A 7,319-nucleotide genomic window follows, 5' to 3' on the forward strand; every position below is an offset into this window, starting at 1 on the left:
CAGGCAGCTCAATTCATTCCCCAAAGGGCAGGCAAGAGACTGCAGGTCTATGTTATGTCCGTACTACAGAATATCTTAAAAGAGTATTTTTAGTTATTGTTTCCAAGTACGTACAAATACTTTTTACTAATTTATATTGGCCACATTCACCATTCTCAGTTGCTGTATGTTACAGAGTTTTTATACTGTTTTAAAGAAAGGAAGCCTGAGTGATTAAAACATTTGGGACACAGATTGTTCATAGGTTTTATTATTTATAAAATGCAAGAGGTGAAGATTAAAAGAAAAGTAACATCAAACCCCAGAGAAACAAGTAAAATGCATTTAATTGATTCTTTGGAAGTTTACTGATGCTGAGACTTTTTTTTTCCCTTGAAAATATCTAAAATTTCCCTTTTATCTTCTCTAAAGCATGCCAGAATAAATTAGTGACTGCATAATTAATATCCAGGTATTTTGTGATATTTTGATAATGGGCTCCCCCTCTTCTAATCTCATTTTCTATTTCAGACCACACACTCTCAGTTTGTTGATCATGCATTTGGTTGCAGCCGGAGATATTTCCAGGTCTAAAGCCAGGTTCACATTTTTACTTTGAAGAGACAGAAATTCCAAACAAATACAGATGGTCAGACCATAAACTTAATTAAAATTTCTGCTTTGCTGGATGTTACATTAAATACGGCCATAATGCCAAGAGAAATACATGAAAAATCCATTTGTATCTACCTCCTGCTGCCCCCACATAGTATAAAATCACAGAATGTTAAGAAGAATGTGTTTGTGTAGACGTGTGTGAGAGCATGTGTGTGTTAATCCCTTCTCTTTTGGCTTTGGCTGTCATACTAGTCGTGTTTTGACCAATAAAAGATGGGTTTTAATTAAAATCTGGGATTGGCCAGCTGTACATCTGTTAACTTTTCTTCTATACATTACTTTCTGAAGCAGTGTGATTTCCTCTTTTTATGCAAATCCAAAACATTTGTCTCTTTCCTAATTAGCCCAGGATACTTATTTATTTAGACTTGTATAGAGATAATTACTCATCTCCAGGCGGGCAATAAAGGCATGCGTAAGAAGGTGAAACAGCTTTCTTCTAGAATTTGAAGCAGAGGGAGGAAGGGACATGCCCTGTCATTTGTAGGTGAGGACTCCTGGAAAGGATAAGTGAGGATGAACAGTCCAGTGTGGCTAGAACAGGACAAGCCCTGCCCAGGCTGGGCTGGGAGGGCTGAAAGGACAGCTGGGAACACACACCCGACGGGTCTGGTTGGCTTGCGTTGTAGGACGCCAGCCGGTTTCTACCAGACGTCTTAGGCCAACTTCCCCCAGAAAGATGAACCCGAGACCAGGGCTTATGTGTGAGGACTTTATTGGTGAGTGTGACCCCAGGGAAGGGCAGAGATGCAAACCAGGGAAGAAAGGTATGTTCCAAATTGGCCACTACTATGGGCAACTGGTTGCTCTATCCCATAGGATCTTCTGCGGAGGCTAATGAAATGCATCTCAGGACCCTCCGGTATAGGCTGAATTGTGTCCTCCCCAAATTAGGGTGGGCCCTAATCTAATCTGACTGGTGTCCTTCTTAGAAGAGTGAGTGTGGACACACAGAGGGATACCGAGATGTGCGCCCACAGAGCAAAGGCCACGTGAGGACACAGCCAGAAGGTGGTCATGTACAAGCTAAGGAAAGAGGTCTCGGAAAAAAACAACCCTGCCCACACCTTGAGTTTGAACTTCTGGCCTTTGGAACTATGAAACAATAAATTCTGTTGTTCCAGCCACTCAGTCCATGGTGCTTTGTTATGGCGGCTCTAGCAAATGAATATGTCCTCTGACAACGGAGAAGAAAGGGTCAAGGTTTTGACTATTGGAGGGGTCCCTGCCAGTACTTCCGGGTTACATAAGCGGTTTCCCCTAGAGTCCCATGCACTGTGGTCAAGAGAGATGTCCTAGCGGAGGAGTGACAGGGGAACAGGTGGGCTTACGGCAAGGCCTTCATAGGTAGACATGTGAAAAGCAGATTGGAGCCTGTGCAGGACAGGGCTGCAGCGGATGAGAGAGGGATGGAGGATGGCTGGAATAAGAGATAGATAAGGCTGAGAGAAGGTGAGGCAGAGCTGGAGTGATGATGATGATGATGATGATGATGATGAGGGACAATGAGGACTGGCACTGGACTCTGTACTCTATACCCTCTGACACTTGATTTATTTTAAAGATCTGTTTATTTATTCCAGAGAGAGAGAAGGGGGGAGGGGTACAGGGAGAGAGAAAGAGAGTCCCAAGCAGACTCTGCACAGAGCCCAGCGCAGGGCTCGATCCCAGGACCCTGAGATCACGACCTGAGCTGAAACCAAGGGTCGGACGCTCAACTGACTGAGCCGGCCAGGGAATCCCAACCCCGACACTTTACAGGACATATGTACTCTACATAAACCATCTCACTTAACCCCAAAACCACTCCAGAATTTAAGTAACATTTCTATCCCTATTTTACAGATGAAGAAACTGAAGAACACAGAGGTGTGGGACTTGTCATAAAAGCTACTAGCCAGTAACTGAGCTCAAGTTTAATTCAACCTGGCTCCATATCTTGTGTTCACTCCTGTCGTTCTGCTTTCTCTTGATGCTGTCGTTGAAATGGTGTTTTACAAAGATAAATTTCAACAGATATTTTAATTTTTCTTAATTTCATTCACAAGTTATTTCTTTGAGAACATATAATGTATTCTCTGCAGAACGTTACCATCAGAAGGTTGGTGTAGCACGGCCGTTGAACAATCAGACTAGAGTCAAGATGCATATGTTCAAATCCCAGCTCTTCTACCCACTATCTGGGTGACATTGGGAAAGTTACTCAGCCTCTCTGTGCCTTACTTTAAACCTATGGGTGATTAAAAATAGCACCTACCACCTGAAGTTGTCGTGAGGATTAATTAATTCACACAAAGTTTATGTACTCTGGGGTTTTTTTTTTTGTAATTGCAATGTTTAAAAATATTGGCAAGATAGGGCTTCTTCCAATAACTCTTATCTAATGAAATGACTGAACATTACACGTGCATCTCCAAATTTTTGCGACACTTCTGTTGCTATGTAAGCTAAGGGACAGATTTTTATAAAAAGTAGCCAAATGTCAGCTGTTAAACATCACACTGGCAGCATCATAAATGAAGTCACCATTTGGCAAATAATCTCTTGGCGGGAGTGGTTCTCACCAACAGGGAAAATGAAAAAAGAAATTCAATAAAATCCCCACTGTGATTTGTCAAGCATTTCAGACACATGGCTCAGCAATTTTTCCAGCTGCAAAGTTCCTTTCCTCCCATCTTAGAACTCAGAGGAGGACTGACTGTGTGGAAGAGGTGAATTCGGTAAATCTTATTTTGTTTGTTTGTGTTTTCTGTGACTGTCGGTTCTCTGCAGGTGAGGCTGTTTTCCATGGGGAGAAGGTAACCACATTATTGAAACACTGACATGGTCTCTGGCTTAAAGGCTGCTCATTTATTATCTGATTGCTTTAATTTAATGTGGGGAACCTGGCTGAACGGTTGCAAGAGTCGTTCTTACCTCATTTCCTCCCTTTCAAGGATAGAAAGAACAAGTGCCCTCCTCTGTGAAATGAGGGGGTTGTGTTGAACCAGATGTCCTCCAGGGGCCTTTTGGCTTTGACATTTTTTGTGGCTTCAGATTCTCTTCTTGGGCAATGTTCTTTGTTTTCCAGTGCATTGAATAGGTCCAAACATCTCTACATGCTTATTCCAGTTTCGGCTGCCAGGAAAGCAAAAGGCAAGGTCTTACATTTCAGCAAGGCCTTGCAATTTATAACATGCTTTCACATATGCGGTCCTTTATAAAACCTTCATGTAAACCACGAAGGACTTTCAGATGAGAATGAGACCCAGGGAAGTTGAATGATTTGTCCAAGGTCACACAGTTTGTAGGAAGCAGGGCCTTACCACAAGGCTTTCTATCAGTGCAGTGGCGTTTGCAGTTGGCCTCCCGACCCAAGAGGACATGATGACATTACAAGGATGCTCGGTTCCTTCAGAGTTGATTCTGTTGATTCTGATTAGGTCATGTGTACAGCCCTGAACCAGTCATTGTGGCCCGCAGAGAGGAGAGCTTCTGATTTACCCAAACCTAGTCACAGCATCTTCTTAGAAGTTGGGAGGGGATCCGCGCCCCCGAACCACATAGCTGAAAATGGGAGTTAGAGAATCAAGGAAGTCATCAGGTGAAGAGAGAATAGATGGTGTGTAGAAAAATTAGAAATTTCCCATTAATTGCAGAGAAAGCATTTTTCCCAAAAGCCACTTTGAAAATAAATTAAGAAATGTTTTATTTTCTATTTTGTCCTAATTGAATTAAATTTTTGCAAAAGGAGTTTTCCCTTGAACTGATATTGGCTAACCAAAAATGAACTCTAGGGTGGTTGAGGAAATGGAACAAGAAAAGCTCAACCAGTTCAAGCACCAGGATTTCTGGAAATCCATATTCATTGAGTGTGTTTGGGTCTCAGCTCAAATGAAACAAACTCACTCTTCTTTGGGACCTGAAATAAGGATTTGGAGCTCTTCCAATCAGATCAAACCAAGGGACATTTCTCAGACATCTTACATCCAGGGGGCGCCAGGGAAAGAGAGGGGCTTGGGTGGCCATGTTTCCTGCTTTTTCAGTTTGACCCCATCATCTAATTTTCTGTTTCTTGCCCTGTGATTTCCAGTTTATACCTGTGAGACATTGTTCTTTTTGGGCGTGTGTCAGTCAAATCCTCTTTGGCTTCAAGAACTTGCCCAAAGCGTTGTTTTTTAAAAAAATTGTTTTTGGATTATATCCTGTTGACCAAAACTTTCCCCTCAGTTGTCATGGTAACTTTCATACTGCAAGAGCTAGATATTAGCCTAGAGGTTTGACTAGCAGATGACTTCCAGACGGGGGCTGATTTAGGACTTTTGGGCTGAGGTACAGGGCTTTTACTGTCCTGGAAACTAGTTTACATAATTAGTAAATCGTTTGGATTCAAATAAGCTAACCTCTGAGCCAACCATGGAGTGTCTCTACAAGGTACTACTCAACTCATTCAATTATATTCTTCAAGTTTCAACTAGTAGCTAACTGGTTAGCCCTTGGATGTGGGAGAAGGAAAAGTTGTCGTGTTTGTAAGCTGCACATTTTGTAATATCAAACAATTTTCACATATACATGAAATATGATATGAATATTTTTTAGGCCGCCTGATGAATATCAAACACTAGAATTACAAAATTTTTATTTTTATAGAAGTATTTTAAAAGCTTCCATTAAATTTTCAAAAAAATTAAGTATAATTTGAGCTTTTTTAAAATAATTTTTCATTAAAAATGTTGATATTATTAATAAATTGTTGTCTCTTAATAGGTCATTTTGAATATTTAGAAGAAAAATGATATTTTTGGAAAGCATATATAAAATATACTTAAATTTTCCACATTAATATTTAATAATTCATATTTTTGGTTAAATATTGGTATATATTTGGTAAAATTTTGGATACATTGAATGCCATTACATTTTATATTCTAATCCTTTAGAATTATTACTAGCTATAGGACATAATTTATGTCAAATTATGGATTATAACAACCTAGTTAAGTGATGTTACTGAAATGAAGGCAATAAATGTTATTGAAATAAATACATAAAATTATGTATGTCTTTATTATATCACAGTGCATAACACAAAACTCACATGTGCACAATAATAATTAAATTCAGTTGTCTTTGATATTTTTCTAGCTTTAAGTCATCTAAAAGTCCCTGTGTAAAAACCATAGCTTTACACATACATTATATACACTATAAAGGTATATATATGTCAAGGCATGGGATAAAATAAACTGTAAAAGTTCGTAGCTGAATTCACAAATTTGGAAATGTTTAAACAGTGGCTTGTGGGCCTACCGTGTTCCTGCACTCCAGGCCCTATAGCTGTTAAGCTGGGCCTGCACGCATACTCAGATCTCCCATGGGGACCAACCCTCTGGCTTGGTCACTAGGCTAAGGTGGTAACTACTAGATCTCTCTACTGGGAACACACATTTTTTCCCCCTGTATTTAGTTAGTAATCTATGGAGTGAGACCTTGCACATTGCTTTAGAATCCATTGATAACCTTTGCCAAATTATTTATTAATTTGGGGACTAGAAAAAGATGATTTTTCCAATTCTATTTTTGCTTCTACATTTATTAGATGACATTCTTCTGTAACAAAGAGCTTTCCTTCCTTGATCTCCTTTGCCCATTTTCATTTTCTTTTAATTACAAAAATTTTTTGAAACTGCCATTGTGGTCAGCATAGAAATGCACCTTTCCGATCTCCCATTGTAGGGAGTATAACTGACTGACAAGCCCAGCTGCTGCCTTTTGGGTTTTTTTTGTTTGCTTTTGTTTTATTTTAAGTAAACTCCATCTATACCCAATCTGGGGCTTGAACCCACGACTTGAGATCACGAGTTGTATGCTCTACCGACTGAGGGAGCCAGGCACCCTTTTATTATGATTTTTTTTATTACTTTTATAAGTTTTTCATTTGTTTAAAGAGTCTTGAGGTCTTTTTTTTTTTTTTTTAACACTTATCCTGCCATGAATTCATAGGGAATGGGTTCCAGCAGCTCAGGCTCCTTTCCATTGGTTCTCACAAAGTGTGCTTCTCTGGGTGGAGCAGGCTGGCACTTCCGTTGAACCCAAGTACCTCTCTCTTTGGCTTCCTTCTTTTTCTGATCATATTCCTTCCCGTACTTCAGGAAGCTATCTCAGCTCTTTGAGTGCTTAATATGCTCAATACTTACATTAATTCTCTTGGCAAGAATCCTGCCTTTAACTTGTTTGTTTACAACAATGCCAACAGCATGCTGGGTAACACCACAGACCCTTCCAGTGTTGCCATGGCAACATTTGTTGGGCCTTCCTTTTTGAACAGTGCCCATTACCTCGATGTCTACAATATCACCTTTCTTATAGATTTGCATGTATGTAGGTAAAGGAACAACTCCATGTTTTCTAAAAGGCAGAGAGAACATGGTGGGTACCTCCTCTCTTTCCCTTTGTATTGGTCATTTTGTCAAATTACTGGGAGATGGTGGTTCCAGCTGAAAGGAATTATTTTTATTAGTTTATTTTTATATCAGCTGTGCCTTGTGAAAGCAGTTCCAAAGTTACGCCAAAGTCATGCTTCCCAACGTTGATTCCAACTAGTGCCTGGGCATGGCAAGGACACTGTTCCTGCAAGATGGTGACTCCTTGATGGGTGACCTTGGCTCCTCACTGGCCCAGCT

General features: G+C 40.1%; 1 pseudogene; it reads right to left on the reverse strand.

The window, feature by feature from the left end:
- Positions 1–6,582: 6,582 nt before the first annotated feature.
- Positions 6,583–7,101, reverse strand: LOC141373800 (large ribosomal subunit protein eL21-like; annotated as a pseudogene).
- Between the last annotated feature and the right edge of the window lie 218 nt (positions 7,102–7,319).

This window comes from Callorhinus ursinus, unplaced genomic scaffold (genome assembly GCF_003265705.2).
Source record: "Callorhinus ursinus isolate GAN/ISIS: 27379988/994484 unplaced genomic scaffold, GSC_fseal_2.0 scaffold12, whole genome shotgun sequence".
Lineage (NCBI taxonomy): Eukaryota > Metazoa > Chordata > Mammalia > Carnivora > Otariidae > Callorhinus > Callorhinus ursinus.